General features: G+C 29.8%; 1 protein-coding gene across 8 annotated transcripts in view; it reads left to right on the plus strand.

Moving 5' to 3' along the window:
* The first annotated feature begins 5,127 nt into the window (after positions 1-5,127).
* LOC145314110 (uncharacterized) overlaps positions 5,128-22,381 on the plus strand; it is a 415,520-nt gene continuing 398,266 nt past the window's right edge. For all 8 annotated transcript variants that reach the window (XR_013877630.1, XM_080153896.1, XM_080153899.1 and 5 more), the window contains exon 1: positions 5,128-5,242. The gene's annotated coding sequence lies outside the window, so the exon portion shown is untranslated. The remainder of the gene's footprint in view (positions 5,243-22,381) is intronic.

Here is a 22,381-nt window from a genome sequence, read left to right on the forward strand (position 1 = left end):
ATGTGCGAATTCTCAGGAAAAGGGAATTATTTAGATATTGTTTATCAATATTATGTGTGTATGTGTGCGTGCGCGGTATCTGATGACGTGCTTGCAATGGCGTGTAACCTGTCAGGGTTATATATTACTCTCATCCTATTATTTGCTTGTTCGTTAAGATCTCACTAACAATTAAACTGATTGAGTTTTCCATGTTAGGGAAGCTTCGAATAGTTTCAGAGAAGGTTTTAGTCTATCTTTCTATCTCTTACCTAACCCTTTAAATTAAGAATTCCGGTATGATAGGATCAAAACTACATTTTCTAAATAAAACCATTATTATACAATCTAGAAAAGATTTTTTTTCTTCTTCATGTATTAGATAAATCAGGCTGCTTAGATCTACAATGATTCACAGCCGCAGCTAAACCGTTTTTTTTATAATTCCTAATTTTTTTTCCTAAAGTAGCTTAGAGTAAAACTTAAAATTCACATTGATACTCAGAAATTATTTATGTAAATACTCAAATGTATTATTTTTTGATAATTAATTAAAAGTTTCCCTCCAAGACTTTAGGGGATCAAAAATAGCCTAAAACCAACCCAAGACATTTATAAAGCTCCCCTGAAAAGTACAGCCAATTCAGAACAGTAATTTCTGATACCTTTAGCTCCAGACAAAAAAACTTACTACTTTAGACAAAAGGATAATAATATAATTTATGCAATTTAAGTTTCTAAGTTTGAGGAAACATTTAACCCTTTTCAATGAAAAAGATGTCCAATAAAGCATGTTAACCCTTTCCTCTATTCAAATAAGGGGGAGTTATTATTTTCTAGAAACATATAGAAGGTGGATAGGGAGAGGGGGGGGGGGTTAATTTCATATGAAACAAGAGAAACGTTTTAAGGCTCTGTTTTATAAAATTATTCTAATTTATTTCTATAAAATAAATGTAATATAGATTTATTTACTTTTTAAAAAGATTTAAAATTTTTTTATTACAGAAAAAATAGAAAATGGCATTGAATATTTTAAAAATTTTATTTAAAAACTGTCCAAACATTGTTGTTTCCTTTAACCCTTTCTACCCCCCCCCCCTTAACCCCACCGGAATAATCTAGAAAGTCCACGTTTATACTGTACACACTTTTTAAAAATCACGTATAATACTATTGATTTCAAAATCTATTTATATTTTGTTGTATGTTTTATTGATTTTATAAACATGCTAATTAAAACGTTTTATTAATTTATAAATTTTCTAGAAAATTCTTTAATTTGAAAAAAAGTCGAAATTTCTTGTTGGTCTAATTGAAAAATGGCCATAATTAATTATAATTGAAACGTTTTATTAATATAAAAATTTAATTTTCTCGAAAATTCTTATATTTGGGAAAAAATAAGTCGAAACTTTTTGTTGTTCTAAGAAAAATGGCCATAATTAATTAATATGAGTAAATATAATATATTCAAATCATGAATAAAATTTTAAAACACAAATTAAATTTATTAGATATAGAATTTAAATAATCAAGAACAGCAAAAGGACGGACAAAAAAGTTTATTACGTTTATATGCTTCTAAGTCATGAAAATTTATGTAGACAAAGACCCTAATTATAGAAAAATTACGCTTTTAAGAACCTTAGAAGCATATAACAGAGCTTCAACCAACATTATTGCTTTATAATGGCTAGGATAGATGCTCAAATGATTCAGAATCTTCATAAATTTCTCAATTAAATTTTAAAATCTCATTCCATTGCAAAAAACGTGATCTTTGGTTTGTTTAAATGGGGTATTCCTGTCCAGTTTTTTGTTTAGGAATGAATATTTCTTACCCGAGGGAATAAATGATGGACCGATAGGTCATCATTTATTCACGATTTTATTCAAAAAATTATTTGCTAACATCACCTTTTTGTTGCAATAGAATGTTATTTAAGCAAACAAAATTTAGCATAAATGGATATTTAAATCCCTCGGTATTAAATGATGAGCAGCTCATCATTTAATACCGAGGGATTTAAATATCCATTTATGCTAAATTTTGTTTGCTTAAATAACTCATTTATGCTAAATTTTGTTTGCTTAAATAACTCATTTATTTTGAAAATTTTCAGTCGGTCGGATAAAAAGATATTTACAAATATTATTGAAGTATCGCTACTAAGGCAAAAAAATATTTAAGCATAATATCTTACATTAATTTGAATAAAAAGATGACAAAAGCGAAGATTAACAAATCAGACAAATCAGACAAACATACAGACAAACATTGATAAATATAAAGTAACAACACATTTAATATTGAACAAGGATGACAACATCCATAAAAGCGAAGCACTGAAACGGTAGGACAAACGGACATTAACACTTGTATAGTGTCTAAACTGAATAATCAGAATATAAAAGTATAAGAGTCGAAGCAAAATTGTAAGTAAATTTGTTGAAAAACTGCTTGATACAGGATAATGTTTATGGACATACTTACCATTATAGAGTTGCTTCGCTTATAATGTTGTTCTTTGTTGTCCCAGGAATCAATATACCTAAATTCAGATCAAAAAAATAATTAGATCACATAAAAGTTTTTTGTTAAAAAAGTAGAAAAATCAACATGTTTAAAATGGACATACGGACATTCTGGTAATGATTATAGAGTTGCTACGCTTTTAAAATCGTACCTTACTACAGGAATCATCGTGCAAAGTTTGAAATCAATAGGACAATTCTAACATCCCTAAATTAATGAATAAAAGCTATCTATCTCGGACGGACGGACCGACCCTAATTATAGAAAAGCTTCGCTTTTAACAAAATCTAAACAAAAATTCAGTGTAACTATATCCTAAAATTACTTGAAAACATTTTCAGATATTACAGATGCTGGCACAAAGAGCCAAACAGTCCTACCAAATCATATAATCAAAACTTCAAATCAAGAATATAATTTTTAAAACGGATGCTTTTCTATAATTATAATTTGCATGTTGATTCCTGTAGTAGTTAGGTACGATTTAGAAAGTGTAGAAACTCTGTAATCGTTACCAGAAAGTCCATACGTCCAAGCATGTTGAATTTAACTTTTCTAACAACAAATTTTTATGTTATATAATTATCCGATTGATCTGATTTTTTAAATACTGATTCCTATGACAACAAAGTACAATATTATAAACCAAGAATCTCTGTAATCAAGTCCTTAAAATTTAAGTATGACCTTAAACAGATTCCTGTATTTATGCAGGTTTTCAAAAATTTACTTACAATTTTGTTTCGACTCTTATACATTTCTGATTATCCAGTTCTGATATTCTACAAGTTTTAATGTTCGTTTGAGAGCTTGTATGAAGTAACAAGCAAAGTATGAAATCAAATTACGGACGTACGGGCATACGACGGACTGACCTAACCTAAATGTAAAAAAGCTTAGTTCAGTTTTTCTGTATATTTTCAAGTTTTATATAATCACCAAACCTATCTGCACCATGTAATACTTACAAAATTGTAAGAGCTTAAATAATACAATGCATGTTAATGATTCTGGTTAATAGTTAAGTGGTGTGCACAGGGATATGTCAAGAAGGTGTGTTCATTGAGGGAGTTTAAATGGGACAGAGCATTTGAAAAACTTTTCAAACGGATGGTTGCTATTTTGTTGTTAATTAACATAGCAATTAACATTTTGTAAATACATTTTAAATATAATTATCAAAAAGTGTCAAAACTTATTTTTAAAAGAGTTAAAAGTTTTACAATCAAGTATAACAACGTTTCCAAAAGCAATTATACCAACAAACGAATATTGACTATTAGTGACTAACACATTACGTTTTTTATTTTATTATTCGCAGAAAGTTGTCTAAAATACGATGCAATACAAGTTTTTTTTCAATTAGGTGAGAAACCGGTTCTAATCCTGCGGATAATGAATAAGTGGTTTTGAATTCATACTGGAACATATACTTTACTCAAATTTTAAATCGTTTTATTAAAATATTTGATAAAATGTTAAAATAAATAGATAATGCTAAATAATTTTTATATCTGTTTAAAATTGATAATCTATGTAGTATCAAATAAAGTTTCAATTAAAAGATATAAAATAAAGGTCAAAGGGTCATTCTAATGGTATCCTTAGCACAAGAAAATCCGGGTATGGGCGACTTTAACAAAAAAAATCCGCGAATTTTTTTTGCAAGAATTCGCATATATGGAAGTCATTGTTACACACTTTTAGCCAGTGCAGTGATGTGTGTGTGTGTGTGTGTGTGGACCATTTTTGCGCGCTTTCAATGAAGCGGGCCGTGCACAGCCCATAATCCCATCAGCTAAAAGGCGAGGCAGCGCAAAAGCAATGTCCCGTCATATGTGGGATAAACTTTAAGATACGGTTCCAATACATAGATACTACATATGTATAATAAAGAATTTTATTTTATATACTTGTTATGTATGTATTTATATATTGTTCGTGTGGAGAGACTTAAACGGGCCTATGACGCACCATCTCTCCGTCAGGCTATACGCGGATACAAATACATATATGATTCTTTTCTTACTGTATATAGGATAGGCATATGGAGTTCTTACGTTGTTGTATTGAGTTATAAAATAGCAAAAAAATGATAGATCAAGAAAATGTATAATTTTTAGGTTAAGAACCACCAAACCATTAATAAATAGTCTTAAAAAATAATCGTTTTTAATCATATATTGTATATAATTAACAGATATTTAAAATTAACTAAATAACATTTTTAAAACCAAAAATCATATTCAATGCTAAATTCAATTCCGAAAAATAGTAAACTGTTTAAACTTGTTTATAGCATAGTAAAGTTGAAAAAAACCACATTTTTATTATATCATGGGGACACCGAATAGGCATAACTTGTAAAGGACAAAAATTCCAAAAGAGAAGAAAAGGGGAGAGACAATAATAAATAGAAAAGGGAAGTGTTTTGACCAGGCCTATAAGGGATAAAGGGGTCGGAGAAACAGAAAAAGGGAAGATAACAGTTTGAGAGGTTTAACAAAAATAGAATTAAAGAAAGAGAGAGAGAGATAGAGGGGGGGGGGGCAAAGGACATATGTGTATATGAGGGGGGACAAATCTATCCTTTTTAGCCCCAGTTGTGATAGCACTTTTAGCGCTATACCAGAATATAGCCCTAAAATCCACGATTTCGGTGAATTTATTCAGAGAAATTTGAATTTGTGACACTTGCAGTGATTTCAATTTTAAATAACTCAGGCAAATTGCGAGTTTTTATTTGTATTAATTCAAGTGACAAAAAGTGATTTTACGGTTAAAAGATCCGCCATTAAATTAATGACAAAATTGACGTATACATACACGTCTATAAAGAATGTCATTATGGGTTGGATTAGATTAAATTGTCCTCCAATTATTATTTATTGCCTTCCCCATAAAATGCTGTCATTTTTAGTCTTTATTGGTCCTAATTATTTATTTGTATTTTTATTAAGCAATTTTCTTACATGATGAAAAAGTAAAATTGATTTTTTACTTTTGGGTTTAAAAGGTAAGTTTTCCTTTTTTATTAGCAAAGCTATTCAATAGATGGAGTATGTTCATATATTGGTTAAATAAAAAATTGAAAACATCTGCAAAAATGTATTTATTTTAAAAATAATCTAGGTGTCAAAATTATTAATAAAGTAATATAATTTATTTATCAATAGAGATTAATGTTCTTTAGCACACCTAAGAGTGATATAAGAACTTTTGTCGGCATAAACCATAAACCATATGGCATATTTGCTTTTAAAATCCATTAGATATAATTTTATCGTTAAAATTATGTTAAACCAAATAAGGGATTTTTTATGTGTGTTTAGTACATGAAACAACTCTATTTTCACGATTGACTTCGTGATTAGCCTCTGAGTCTACAGGGTTCACCCTCAAAGAGGAGATTAAGGTTGCCTCCAAAATTAATTAATTTTTGGATTTATTTAATTCTAAAACAAAGCAATTTTCTGGAGACGTTGAAGGTTTAGGCAAATATATGCAACCAAATCAACTCATAGGATAAGAGTTTATTTTGGTAAGAAAAGACAGACAAACATATTTACATTTAAAAAAAAAACATTTGTTATTCTAAAAAAGTTTATGATTTTAATTTGTAGAGATGCTTTACTCCTAACAACTTAATTTAAACTTGTTGCAATCAAGATTAAGAAAAGACTGACATTCAGCATCATTTACAAAACAGTTTAATTCAAAGCATTAGCAAACAATTAAGATTCATTTTTAAATTAGAATTTTAGCCTTTTTCATAATTTTTTACCTGTTTGAAAGAAAATTTGATTATTTGAATAGAATATTAATACTTGAAATGAGGCAAAAATTTAGCATTTCTTAAATGTTAATATTAACTTTGAAATGAAAATCTTGAAATTGACAGAAAAAATAAAAATCTTTAGGCTAGAGTCATAAGAGATTGGATTTTTAAATATTTGTCTGGGTTCTCCAATTAATTAAGTGATATGAACAGTATGTCTAAATTCTGTTTATTTACTGTTTGGGATGAAAATTTAGTGGCAAAAATACGATGATACTCTAATCTTACTTCTTAATAGAGTTAAAAAATCAGCAAAATCAGCTGCAAAATTGTATCAAAAATCAACCACGTGACGTCATAAAAATGAGTGATTATCTAACTTTTTTTAAGGAGTTTTCTTTCCCACTTCTCCTCTCATCTCCCTCATTTTACGTAACATGGCTGATTTTTGAGACACTTTGTAAAGCTTCCTTATTCCTCAATAAACCACAAAATTTGTCTAAATTAATTCATCAAAAATGTTTGTATTTAGTATATTTTGATTGAAAATAAGTATCAATTTCATAGATTTTTATTTGTTGACGATAATAAATAGGTTTCAAGACAGTAATATTATTAAAACAAAATATAGATTAGATGAGTCTAAATTAATTTGTCATTTATCAGACAATGGCACAGGAAACTAAACTCATCGGAAATCAATAAAATCAATTTGTTGGGAGAAAAGAGATCCTTTTATCTTCGAACAGTAATAAGGACTCTTTATTTATGGCATCGCATTTAAGTCATCTTTCCAAGGATATTAAAATGAACAAGGATGACAACATCCATAAAAGCGAAGCTCTGAAACGGTAGGACAAACGGACATTAACACTTGTATAATGTCAGAACTGAATAATCAGAATGCGAATGTATAAGAGTCAAAGCAAAATTGTAAATAAATTTGTTGAAAAACTGCTTGATACAGGATAATGATTATGGACATACTTACATTTTTAGGACTTGATTATAGAGTTGCTTCGCTTATAATATTGCACTTTGTTGTCCCAAGAATCAGTATACCAAAAATCAGACCAATCAGATAATTAGGTCACATACAAATTTGTTGTTAAAAATGTAAAAAAAATCAACATGTTTAAAATGAACGTACGGACATTCTGGTAATGATTATAGAGTTGCTACGCTTTCTAAATCTTACCTTACTACTACAGGAATCACCATGCAAAATTTGAAATCGATAGGACAATTCTAACATGCCTAAATTAACGAAAAAAGCTATTTAAAAAAGTAAAAAAAATCAACATGTTTAAAATGGACGTACGGACATTTTAGTAATGATTATAGAGTTGCTACGCTTTCTAAATTGTACCTAACTACTACAGGAATCACCATGCAAAATTTGAAATCGATAGGACAATTCTAACATGTCTAAATCAACGAAAAAAGCTATCCGTGACGGACGGACGGACCGATCCTAATTATAGAAAAGCTTCGCTTTTAAAAATTATAATATTAAACATATTTTGTTAACCCCTAGGGGCCTAAGGCCCGGACTAACAAAATTGGTGTTATATGATTTTTATTTCAATATTCGTGGAAACTTGTTTGAAATACGATACTATACATGATTTTTTCATCATTTAAATCTAAAATATAGTCAAATCTAATAAAAAGTGTTAAAATATTTGATTTTCAGAAAAAAAGGTGAATAAGTTTTTTACTGGTTACTTGTAATTTTTATAAATTTTGAAGAATTCAAATTCGTGTCGCCGGTTTTACCAATGATTAGTTATTTAGTTATCAGCCACTTTGACATTGCAATACTTTCTAAAAAAGTACTAGACGACTCAAAATGTCTTGTTTTTGATATCAGAAATATCTTACATCAATAAACAAATAAGATATAATTTGACAAAATAATAGAAAAGTTAGATTATTCGACAGCTTTCATGGTTTCACCAAGACCTAACCTTCTCCTAATCTTTTAATGTTGGAATTATCCTACGGGGCTCTATTAGATTTTCTTCAACTAGCCTTAATCAGGGATATAAAAATGTAAGTATGTTTATAAACATTATCCTGTATCCAGCAGTTTTTCAACAAATTTACTTACAATTTTAGTTCGACTCTCATACATTAATATTCTGATTATTCAGTTCTGACAATATACAAAAATGTCCGTTTGTCCTACCGTTTCAGTGGTCGCTTTTATGGATGTTGTCATCCTTGTTTTTATGTTAACTTGTTAACGGTAATATAATACTTCATATTTAAATTTTTAAACCTGATCGACAAACTTCTAACGAAATTTGTTTCATCTACTAACGTATGGACGTAAATGAAAGTGAAAAAAGATTTTTTTTACAAATATTGCTAAGTCATAATTTTGAAATGATTTATTTCCCCAGTAATTTTTGCAAATATTATTTAAATTTAAAACAATAAGCTAAAGTGGAATTGCATTGAAAAATTGTTTAAATTCTAGTGCAAAATAATTTTTATGTCAAGTTTTGCTTTTCAAACTGTATTATTTCTAGTTTCCTGTATTTATTTTAAAAGATTATAATTGCAATGAAATAACAATTTTTGAAATCCAGAAAGTATTTCTAAAGCTTGTTTGATTGGTTTAATCAGAAAATAGCATTATTAAAATATATCGTTTTTATTCTAATATTTTCAGAGTTACTGGTTGCACTGATAGCACCCAGGGGTCAAATGACAATGGCCGATAAATTGATGTACATCACCAATGATTATACACAAAATTCTCTCTTTCTTTCTCTTAGATTACAATTTTTGGTTAAAACGTTTGAACACTCTTAATGAACTTAATAAATCAACCAATCAAATTCATTAAATGACCCCAAAGTTGTTAAGCCAACTTATAATAAAACGTTATTAAAACTTTAGTGACTAGTATAATAAGTAGCCCATTGTCACCTCTCTCTCTGGATAGCACCAAAATATTTGAAGAACCTTTATGCATGGATTTAAATTAACAGGACTAAAAAAATGTTCAAACGGTGAAAAAATAAGTCATTTCATTTCTTAATTCAATGTTTTTAAAATACATTTCTTGCTAAATGTTAATATAATTTGATTTAATTTTCTAAACTCCTACCTACGTAGATTCCCCAGATCTCAACCCTCCCCCTCCACTCCCTCCATTCTCCATTAAATGCTTATTCTTGAGATGCCCCCAGTTCTCACCTCCATTAATTGGACAACTATAAATTACTATAAACAGTTTTATGCTTCATTAATTGCTTTATATGTGGTCATAAATCAACAATGGTTTGGCTAATACTATGGGGGGCCTAGCTCTCTCTCTTTCTCTCTCTCTCTCTCTCTCTCTTTCTCTCTCTCTCTTTCTCTCTCTCTCTTTCTTATATGCAATACTTTATCATTAGAGTTAATCTAAGGATGAATTTAAGTAAATTTTATTACTTTAACATGCAATACCTAAAAACCCATGATTTTAGACCAATTTCGATAATAAACAAATTTTCCACGGAAACGAAAATATAAATCATTGTTTAAACCTTCTTTAGTCAATCTGGGCAATTGTGGGACAACAAAACTTTTATCCCACCCTAGTCAAATATGCTAGAAACTCATATCACATATTTTTAAGTTCATTTGATGTATACTCATTACTCACTAAATAAAAATTACACGAGATAAGCTATGAAAGATTACTCTAAAAGCTCTAATTTTAGTCCCATACCCTATCCTATCCTTTAAACTGGGTGAGGTTCTTTACTAGTAATATCATGAATATCTGATCAATTTTAATAATTTAATGATTCAAATAAAATTTTGTATGAATTGCTAACGTTGGTTTAAAACGCATTTTCAAAAACCTTTGTGTTTATGGTTCGATACCTTGCATAAATAAAACTAGAATGTATAGAAAGCAATGTCACAATATTTAAGTCTAATTATTTAGTGGCGTATTTATGACTATATTTTTGTTTGTACCTATAGTTATATGCTTATAATTTCATTTTAACTGTATTTATTATTCATTTTTGCGAGTTATGACGTGTGCGGCCTTGTTTAGTTTGAAATTTTCGTCTGAAGCCGTGTCTATTATGATACTGTGTGGCCGCCATAGTCAAGATTAATTATTAGAGGTCACATACAGGTTCTTCAGAGGACACTCTACCCCCTTATCTTAGATGTAGTCAAGATTAATTATTATAGGTCACATACAGGTTCTTCAGAGGACACTCTACCCCCTTATCTTAGTTGTAGTCAAGATTAATTATTAGAGGTCACATACAGGTACTTCAGAGGACACTCTACCCCCTTATCTTAGTTGTAGTCAAAATTAATTATTAAAGGTCACATACAGGTTCTTCAGAGGACACTCTACCCCCTCATTTTAGTTGTAGTCAAGATTAATTATTAGAGGTCACATACAGGTTGTTAAGAGGACACTCTTCACCCTTATCTTAGTTGTATTCAAGATTAATTATTGAAGGTCACATACAGGTTCTTCAGAGGACACTCTACCCCCTCATCTTAATTGTAGTCAAGATTAATTATTATAGGTCACATACAGGTTCTTTTGAGAACACTCTTCAACCTTATATTAGTTGTAGTCAAGATAAATTATTAGAGGTCACATACAGGTTGTTCAGAGGACACTCTTCACCCTTATCTTAGTTGTATTCAAGATTAATTATTGAAGGTCACATACAGGTTCTTCAGAGGACACTCTACCCCCTCATCTTAATTGTAGTCAAGATTAATTATTATAGGTCACATACAGGTTCTTTTGAGGACACTCTTCAACCTTATATTAGTTGTAGTCAAGATAAATTATTAGAGGTCGCATACATGTTGTTCAGAGGTCACTCTTTACCTCAATCTTATTTGCAGTGTATGTTATAAACCCGTTCTTGTTAAGCTTATAAGCAATTAATTTAGTAAAATGGACTTTAGTAGATTCTACATTATAGCAGCGCTAACTTTTATTCTATAAATCACTCTGCCTTTTCGGTCATGCGTCAACCTGTAGAATGATGTCTGTCCATCTGAAGCTTAGGATCTTCGTAACCGCTGAACCGATTGGGCTCTACTCTGCAGGAAATTTAGCTACTGGTCCTGGTTCTTATTAAAATTAACTAATTTTTAATAATGTTTATCTTCCATTAACATTGTTTAATTGTTAAAAAGAATAAAATGAACACCAGGATTGTCCTTTGGAGGTATTTAATTATGATGTAAACATTAAAAATTATCCTGTACATTGTTCTCAAGTAGACCCACTTTCACAGATTTTAATTACACCCACTAAAAATGAATAATGATTATTTTTCCCATTAAAGCAAAGAAAGCATTATATCAACAAATTTGATATTTTAAAAACTTTTTATGCAATCAAATTAAAATGACATTTTTTTTAAATACTAATAATTTCATGATTATTATTTTGAAAGGAAAGCGAAACAAATAGTAAGTATACTAACTTTTAATCCTCTTAAAGACAGACAAACAGACACTAAATAAGTTATATAGAAGCTTCTACAAAAGTTAAGGTGGTATAATATAAAAAGCCCTCTAGTGAGCCAGCCATTTTTTACAGCTGCATCATTTTATAATACATTTTTCATCCAACATTTTTATGTCTTTTCTTTATCACAAGGCATAATTGATTATAAATGTTGAAACTAGAAGCATGTTAAATGTAACTCATGAATTAGAAACACAAGTTTTTCTCGAGACCTAAGCTTAAAGTTTTTAATTCTTTGCATAGAAATTTCATTATGTTATGCCTTTATCTACCACATTTTAAATTTATATTTTTTACCTTTCTTTACTTCCCAAAGCATGCCTTTATATTATGAGGTTGTCCTCTTTAGAGCATAAACAATCTAATATTTTATTTATATAAAAATTTCTGCTGAAATGCCGGGGTATTAATTGTTTAACCTATGGTCAAAAGTTCTAATATAGCTCAGTTATGATTTGTGTAGGTAATTATCTAAACTCAAGGGTTCAAAATCATAGTTTCTACTGTTTGATGGGTATAAATTAAATTAGATTACATAGTCCAAAGAAAAACATATAACCCGAGACTGTGGCTTAACACGTAGCGAAACCGCTCGTCGTCGGGGAGGTGATTGGTTCGAATCTCAGCTTAACACTGCATCATAACTAAAGACGTTAAAAAAAGTTCCGACTGCAGTTATGCCAGGTGCGCGACATAAGTAGTTAGGTTAGTAAGATTGACTTGGCCCAAAACAGGGACGACGCATTACCACGCACAGTAAGGACTTCCAGACAATGGTCGTTCAATCCAAGAGTTGGTTGTCTGATGGGTGTTACCTAACCTAATATCCCGGATGTTTGAAGAAAAAAGGAAAGATTTGGCTCCCCTTAGTTATCCTGGGTTTTTGGACCTGACGTCATAGTTTCATAGACAACAGCCTCACCTGTATGAGGTAATTGATAGGTAGGAAAAACATAGGAATTTCTTAGGGTTAAAAACTGTGGGCTGTAAGTGTATTAAAATGACATTACATATTACGGTCACGTGCACAAACCTTTATATTCTCTGGATATTTACAATTTAAAAGGCAATGGACCATAGATATACATACAACAGTAATAAAATATTACATTAGTTGCGCAGCTATTTCATATAATAGTTCCTTAATAATTATAGGGATAAGACAGGAAAGCTATTTGTCAATAAATTTTCTGCCAGCTAAATATAATTTCATTTTATTTATATTCATTTTCTTTATTAAAAGCATGTAATTTTTTTAACATTTTATGCTATATATTGGTTCTATCGATGTTTTCAATTTAGTCAAAATGTCGAAGTGATTATCAGGCAGTCTTGAATATGTTTATTAGCTGCCAGTAAACCATTCCTTTACATGACATATAACGTTGAAATGATAAACCAAATCAGTACTTCTAGATTTAAGAGGAAACAATTATGGCATGCTTTTGTAAAAACAAATAATTGAAAAAAAATACATTTTATTCATTCATGGAAAAGTTGAAAAAAAAAATAAAAACGATAAACTCTAATATTTTAATTCTTTACTTCTTACTGTGTCCTTAAAAGCGCCTTAAGTATGATTTCGTGTTTATCACGAAAGGCTTCTATTGTAAAAACCTCATAATCAAAGCAACTTTTTGTCATAAAAACTTGCAGCGATTTTAAAGCCTTTAGGTTTTTAGTACAGTTACTTTATTATTTCATTTTAGTTTTGTATTTCAGTATTATCTTATCATTTAAATTCTTAAGGCTTTATATCAGCCAGGAAAGGATAGGACTACTCCTTATTCTATTACTGGCAATGTTACTGGTCCCCAAAGTTTTACTATTTAATAAAATTTGTAGACATTTTAGATCTGTAGTCCTATAGCCCATATTTCTAGCTTTGATTAATTAGTTCAATATAAATTTAAAGATCTTTAGTAATGTAGATGTAATTCAAGGACAAGAGTTTTTAATCTTGTAAATTACATTGGGTATATTTGAAAGTCAATATCTTAGATTTGCTGATTGTCCGCGGATAAATAAAATTAAAGCAAACTCTGGATTAGGATGATAAAGCAACATTTTTTATGATCGTGCTGGTCAAATACTCACAATTTTAGTATAGACACGTACTTTTCACAGTGCTTAGACAACATTATAATTAAGTTATATGAATTTAAATGCCACAAGGTCAATATTGTACAAAATAAATGTTTAATTGGCAAAAAAGAGTCAAGTGCAGTAGGAATAGAATTGATTTTTTAAAATTGTTAAAAAAGGATGAATAATTTTGATTATTAAACTTTAAATATCTGTATATATTGTAAATAAATCAATGAAAATGACACCTTCCATAGAAAGCTTTTTTTTATACTTTACTCGGTTCTAGGACAAACGCAGGAGTCCCAAACGTCGGAGTGGACAAACGCAGGAGTGTTAAAATATTAATTTTATTAAGTATTAGGTTAGGTTAAGATATGAATGAACAAATAAGCCCCCCGCAGGGGTTAGTTATTTAAAAAACCTATAAGATGGTCTAAAATAGGTTAGGTTAGGTTAAGTGTCCACTCCGACGTTTGTCCACTCCGACGTTTGGGACTCCTGCGTTTGTCGTAGGACACTTTACTCTGCCTAAATTATGTACGGGCATACCCTTATTAGAGAGTAGCTTTGCCTCTAAAATAAGAGATTCAATAAATGTCAGCTTTTAAAAATATAACCTCATATCATATTTAAAATCGTTGATAAAGTAAATCCTCAAAAAGATTCTAGTTGATATCTAGTCTAAAAAGTCTTTTAAAGAGCAATTGTTAGGACTGGAATAAAACACGTAACATGGAAATATACTTTATGTTCTAATAAAGGTTGTAAAACGCCAGGCTTTAATGGCAAGTGTAAAATTTTAACTATGCCCAAAGAAAATATGGACAAAAAAGGCATTTTTCAAACTTATACTCCTTAAAATTTACAGTTAAAATAATTTTTTATTAATAATTGAAAATTTATCTAAAGAAAAATTGTTTTGCCTAAATAGTCAGTTATCATTTATTTATTCGATTGGAGAAAAGCTAGAGTCAAAATGTATTTCTTTTAAATGAAACATTCCTTGCTGAAGTATCCTTCTTTGATTAAGGGACAGAATTTTTTTTTATAATTGTAGATTTTTATAAAGCATTTTTTAGAGTGTCAATAAAACCAACCCCTAAGACAAAAAAGTTTATATTTTATCCCCCCCCCCCTAATCTCAGCTACTTTATCTTGGTTATTTGTCTTAAAAACACTTTTTGTCCACGGCGCACTTTTTGTGATTAAAAAAGTACTCAGATACTTCTTTTAGGATTAATAAGATTGTGTGGCCATTTTTAGTGCTAGTCTGTGTAGGTATGTGTGTGTGTTTTATAAGGATTAAACATCATAGAATAATCATTTAGAATTTAGATATTTCTTGTAAAAATTTAATCTTACAAAGCACATCTATTCTATAATTAAGAATAACCGTAGGTACTACGTTCTCACACTGAAAGATCGTTATAACTTCATTCTCATCTACAGAAAGAGTTATTTAAATGGCGAAAAGTTGAAAACTATGTGTTTTTTTTTGTAAAAAAATGCACCTAGATATCCTTCTCTTTATATTTTTCTTTGGTTAAACTTGAGTTTAAATAGATGGATAAAAGAAAGGGTAATAGTAATAGTATTAGATATTACACAAACACTAAAAAGACCATAGAAAAATGGATAGTAAAGTAAGTTTATTTTTAGAAAGTTTTCTCCTTTACGTGTATTTTAAAAATACTGTTGAAATTAAATAAGCATGTTATGAAGAAATAAAAATTATTCTGGTCAATTGAATTTTTCTCTTTTCTGCTGAAGTAAAATATTTTAAATTTCTCTGTATGATTTACATTTTATGCATTTTTTGTAAAAGACAGGTGATTTAACTTTACAGGAAATACTGACCGACTAACAAATATCCAATTTTTGGGATAGATTTTCCGGTAAAACTTAGAAGACGAAGAAAGTCTCTCAAAAAAACTTTTACGTCATAAAAATGAGGGATGAGGAGAGGAGAAGTGGGAAAGAAAACCCCTAAAAAAGAGATGGATAATTCCTCATTTTTATGACGTCACATGCTGATTTTTTGAGAGACTTTTTTCATCTTCAAAACTTAGATAGATCTTAAAAGACTATAAATAACATAAATCTGAAAATAAAATAGCCTAAAACCATCACAGAACCTATTGGAAGATTACCTAACCTTATTGTTTCAGTATTTCTTGAGATCTTAAGCCTTAAACAAAAAACCCTTACTACTTTATATAATAGGATTACCTTAAAATTTTAACAATCCCTTGGTGCAAGCATTTTTTCACACACAAACACACACAACCACACACAAAGACACATATTCAACATTCTTCACATGCTTATTGTTATAAATTTCATCAATGACAATAATTCTTTGAGAAACTTTTTACTAGGCGGTATTATGTTTAAATTCTTCAGGGTTACTTTTATCTACCCCCTTTTTTTAACAAGCACGATTTTGTGCGATTGCAGTAATGCGTCATAACAATTAAGTTCATTTGTGCTGTACAGGTATGTGGATACTACTCGAAAAGTCACGTTTCGTTGTGATATTCCAATCGTCGAATCTTATCAATTTGAAACCATCCTCTCTTAAAATTTTTCTTTTTTTTGTGTTATTAATAAACAACTTTGATGAGGACACTACCATAGGCATTTCTTACCATAAGCCAGACTTGTGGTTTCACACCCCCTTAAAAAACTCTGTGCACGCCACTGCTTGTAGAGTAGCCTCGCTCCTCGCCGAGAGGAAGTAAAAATCTCTCTCCAAGGGAGAGGTAAATTAATCTAGAATCTTTCTCTTTTTGTGTATTTGTGTGTGTCATCTTTTTATTTCTAAAAACTTTTTTATGAATTTTAAATGCTGACTTTCATTTCATAATAGAACAGTAAAATAATCTACAGAACTGAAAAGTTTTAGGGACCTAATATTAAGTATAAAGCAATCATCTTTATGGTTGTTTTTCTTAGCTATTTACGGAAGAAAAAAACAGTTATTTTTTTGCTCTGACATAATTTTTATTTTATATGTTTAGTTATAGTATTTTAAACTAGGATAAATAAAAACTATGACATTTTTATCAGATGTCTTAAATTTATAGTTCCATAAATTTTACCCCATGAGGATTTCTGTGGCAACAAAGTATTGATCTTGAAAAAGTAGCAACTTTTTATCATAACCAAAAAGTCCGTTGTTTATTAAACATGAAAATCATCCTAAGACTAAAAGTTTTTAACCTTAATTTAAATTTCCATAAGTTGTAGTAGACAATAAAACATGATTTGTTATATCAATGCCATTTTTGACTGAAGGAAAACTCCTTACATAAAAAGCTGCAAGTGAATATGATATTAAAATTAAAATTTATCCTGTGTGTGTGTGTTTGTGTGTGTGTAAATTAATAGCCACATTTTCTTTGATTGGATTGTCATAAACCAGTAGTGTCCAAACTTAACAACCAACAATTTTTTAACATATGTTGTAATTTTGTTCATCAACACTAGATTATATCTATTTATCGTTCATTGTCCTATCCCCATAGGGTCCCTGTGGTGGGTATGCTCTTATAATATATATTTATGAAAAATGTGCTGGTTAATGCTGCGGGTTTCCTTGGCCCATAATATTTGCTCAGTCACAGGATATACTTTCAAATGTTTGGAAAATAAAAAAAATCTGTCAATTTCTGTCAATTGGATGTGTTTTCCCTGAAAGTGCTCTGTAGATATGAAACCACCCCTCTTATTTTGACATTACTGAACTATATCTTTTTGTTTGTTTATCATTTCAGATCAGGTTAGGTTAGGTGATATTGGGTACCTGATAGCCCCGTGGGGTTAGGTTCCTTTGTACTGGTTAGGCTCATGAAAGAATACTCCTTTCCGTTTACATATTTCTACTTTATCTAAAAACAAAGAGGGGTAGAGTTTCTGTGCTCGAGAGGTACTTTGAGGGAAAGCACCCAGTCAGCCATTTTATAAAAAGAAAGAGTATGATTTTTTGGATATTGTTATTCTTGTTATGTTTATAGGCAATATTGCATTATTGTTTATTTTTAGGTAAGTTTTCTAACCTTTGATTGTGCATCCTTGATTTTGTGTTCCCTCCTTAAACACATATCATAAGAAAAAAGGTTTGAGTATTAGAGCATAAAAAAGAATCTTCCTTTTGAAAAGATTTGGAATTTTTTTCCATTTTAATGTTACTAATTTTAAACTTCATAGCTTTTATTGCGAAATTACTGACGAAAAAATGAATATTAAGTAGCTTTACTAGAAAATAACGATTTCAAGTTTTATTCATGGTAGTAAAATCTAATTTTAAGGGTCTAAAATTGTCTATTATTGTTTGTTTGTGTGTGTGAGTGTGTATTATTAGAACTAGACTACTTATTCTAATTTGACAATGCATTTACATTTAAATGTTTATTTATGAAATTGCACACCCAACAAGAACGATAGTTAAAGTTCAAGCGAAGCTATCTATTTATTCATTAAAAGTCTTCAATTGAAGCCTTTCATGTCACATTTATGAAGTGAATTTAATGAGGGATTATTATTAGAATAGGATAGATATAATTTATAAGTTTTAGCCATAAGGACTACTTTAATACGAGGGAAAATCTATCCCTTGACGGCATATCGATACTGTATCAGCCATGGATACTATTATAAATGATAGATAACCATTTAAATATTTTTCGGTTGATTGCGATTGTTTTTAATCATAAGACCCGTCTAAACATGATTTTTCTCAAGCTCTTAACAAACACAAGTGTTATAGAGTAACTTCCCCTTTAAAAACACAAACAGTGAACAAACATTGCTTAGCGAAAAATATGATGTGCAATCAATTTCGCATGAAATCACATATGCTCAGTGTTTAATATTCGCAAAAATACATATTAGCAAATTAAAGAGACAGCGTAAAGTGCATCAAAAAAATGACGTCATACGATAAAATTGACCAATGAGAGGCCAGTATAGATTTAACCAATGGTCAATTACAGTTTATACTGGCCTCTCATTGATCCATTTTATTGTATGACGTCATTTTTTTGATCTTATGGTAGATGTGCGGAAGTGAATGTATAGTAAACAATATGCATGAACTAAGAGTGAACAGACACAAAGTATACATAAATTTAACAAGAATGAAAGGGATATTTTGTCAATACCAACCCACCTACATTCATGGTATTAGACAAACATATATAGACAGTCAACTTATTGATGGCATGACCTTTGTCCGGATGACCTTTCAGTGTGCCTGGTTTTGAGAAAATGCACCTCCATTAATTTTACAGAAAGAAAAAATATTTTAAAATTCTCCAGTAAGTCGCCGACTAAAAGTTTCTCGCCAACAAGCGTACATATTGCCATTGCGAGGGTTGATTTTAAATGTCTATCAATAATATAAGTAACTTTAAACTTAAGATATTGAGACAAACTGTACTCTTGTTATTTATATATCGTATACTTGATAGTAATCTTTATCTAGTGCAAAGTTGGAGAACACATTTTTATTCTTTCAAGATGCCAGATCCCAATATTTATATGGGATAGTCCTAGACATAACTTTAATAAACAATGATAACACATTTAAATGCCAGTCTAACAAAAAATCAAGGATAAAAATGTTAACAAAATCATTTGGCGCAGCCACTCAAATTTAAGGGTTAATCCGTCTGTTTCACCGTCACTTTTGTTTCTATTGTGCATATAAGCAGTTTCTTTTATGCACTCGGTGATCCAAATATTACCCAGGTTTTTGCAGAAAAAATCTATACAAAGAGGTGTTTGCTTCTCCTAAATAAGTTTACTTTGATTTTGAAAACAATCTAAAAAGATTAGCTAGTTGGTTATACCTTATTCCTGGATTGGAACGGCACAGTTAATTATTTGGTAAAACAAACAAAGAGAGGAAATAATTTCTCTAGGCAGCTAATTCTACTAATTATCTTCTCCACACTTAATTACAGGGCCTTAATTATAAGGTGCTAAATAGAGATATACCCACATATCAAGATTTTTTTATCTATAAGAAAGTAGATTAATTTATTTGATTTTAACAATGAATTCATAATAATTATCAAAAAATATTACTATGATGCTTGAAGAAAGATTTGCACTTATTAATTGATAAATAGATTATTTGTTACATAAATGGATCTATAAATAGCAATTCGAATTTAGAATGACAGATGCAATTTTTCTCAATAACTTGATTTAGTAAATTAAACAGATGAACAGAGAGATAGATCCTACATATGGATACATAAGGCAGATTGATAGGTTAGAATAAAAAGACAGATATCCAAAAGAAAATATAAGAAATAACCTACTCTACTCTACATCAATCATTGTAATATTTATATACATGTTTGATATATAGATAGATAGACAGATAGACAGACAGATAGACAGGTACCTGAAAGAAGATGCAAGAACTAAGCTACTCTACTATAAATCAGTTATTATTATATATTTAGATATAGGTTGAATAGATAGATTGACTGACAGGCAGATAGACAGATAGATAGGTAGAAAGACAGACAGATAGATAGATACCTGAAAGAAGATGTAAGAACTAAACTACTCTACTCTAAATCAGTCATTATAATCCCACTCTTTCTCTTTTTACATACAATTTACTAAAACAAAGTTATTATGGTCAAAATAAACAAAAAAAAACAAGACAGGTTATTTGTGCCCATTTTTCAAATAAATAATAGTTATTTCTTTCATCGTATTATAAACCGCTTTCCGCGGATATAGAATGTACAATTATAAGATTAAAACTAGTTTTTTCAGCCCCGAGGTGCCGAAGTTTTAATCTTATGATTGTACATTTCTATATTCGTAGAAAGCTGGATATAATACGATGCTAGACATAGTTTTTTCGTATGGATGAGAACCGGTTTCTATCCACCGGATTCGAATGAATACGAGAAAAATCAAACTCATATTTGATTCACAATGATTATATCAAACTTAACATATTGTAATGAAGCAAAAGATCTCAGCAACAACTCTTCACTGGTCAAATGATAAAATGTGCATCTTGTTCTAAATAAAAATGTTATGAAGTGCTTTGATTTTGTTAAAAAACAATAATTGTTATCCATTTAAGAAAAGCTTAATTATCAAATTAAATGTTTCTTCCTAGCTATTTACAAAGACTCAAAGTTTTATTGTATGATATGATTGTATGCTTATAGCCATATGTAGCCCATTGTATGAGTATGTATAAGTGGCTGAAAAAGAAGAGTCACCTGCTGAGAACAAAATTACAAATTTGTCCAATTTTCTGGGCTCCTACTCCTCAATAACTCTCTCTCTTTCTTTCTTCTGCTCTTTTTCTCAGTGTTTTTCTAATTTTACTAAATCAATAGTTGGTACAAATTTAACAACATAAACATTTAAAGCCTATTGCAGGTATTTATGCTCGTATAGTCATTTCACTCAAAATGGTAAAAATTCAACCGAACTAAAGCTAAAATTTTCTATTGCCAGAAGATTAAAAAGCTTTCTCAAACCCTTAACTTAGTATCAATAAGTTTTTTCATTCCATTTTTATATACTTTTAAAAAAAGTATTTAAGAAGAAGAATATTGCTTGTATTTTAGGAACACTATGTTTCTTTTAAGTAACCGCAGATGATTGAGTTCTATCTGTCTCTTTCTTATACATCTTATTTCTTCCCCTCCCCCTTCCACTTCACTTTTCTTTTCTCTTACTCTTCTGTTTAAAAGCGAAGATTTTCTATAATTAGGGTCGGTCCGTTTGTACGTCCGTCCGTCCGTACGTCACAGCTAGCTCTTTTCGTTAATTTAAACAGGTTAGAATTGTCCTATCGATTCCAAACTTTGCATGGTGATTCCTGTAGTAGTTAGGTACAATAAGAAAGCGTAGCAACTCTATAATCAATACCATAATGCCCGTGCGTTTGTATGTTGAAATAATCCGATTTATCTGATTTTTTGAAAACTGATTCCTATAACAACAAGGTACAATGTTATGAGCGATGAATCTCTTTAAAGAAGTCCTAAAAATTTAAGTATGTCCTTAAACAGTATCATCTATGTATTTATGGAGTTTTGCAACAAATTTACCTACAATATTGTTTGTACTGATGCATAATATTCTGCTAATTCAGTTCTGACAATCTACAAGTATTGATGTTCGTTGTCCTTCCATTTTAGAGCTTCGCTTTTATGGATGGTGTCATCCTTGTTATGATGTAATTGATGTTAACTTTAGTGAAGTGTTTTAGATATAAATAAACTGATTGATATTAAATGTAACTGGATTAGATTTAGGTTGAATGAAATAAGAAAGAAAATATTGATAATAAATCCTTAACTGTAAGTCACCTGACCATTTATCTAAAGTTATCTTAAGCAACCTAAAACCAAGAGATGATAATATCCATAAAAGCGAAGCTTGGCTAAAGCAAATGAACTAATATATATAATTGCATATATTTGTG

This window comes from Acartia tonsa, chromosome 3 (genome assembly GCF_053477335.1).
Source record: "Acartia tonsa isolate MP-2025a chromosome 3, ASM5347733v1, whole genome shotgun sequence".
NCBI lineage: Eukaryota > Metazoa > Arthropoda > Copepoda > Calanoida > Acartiidae > Acartia > Acartia tonsa.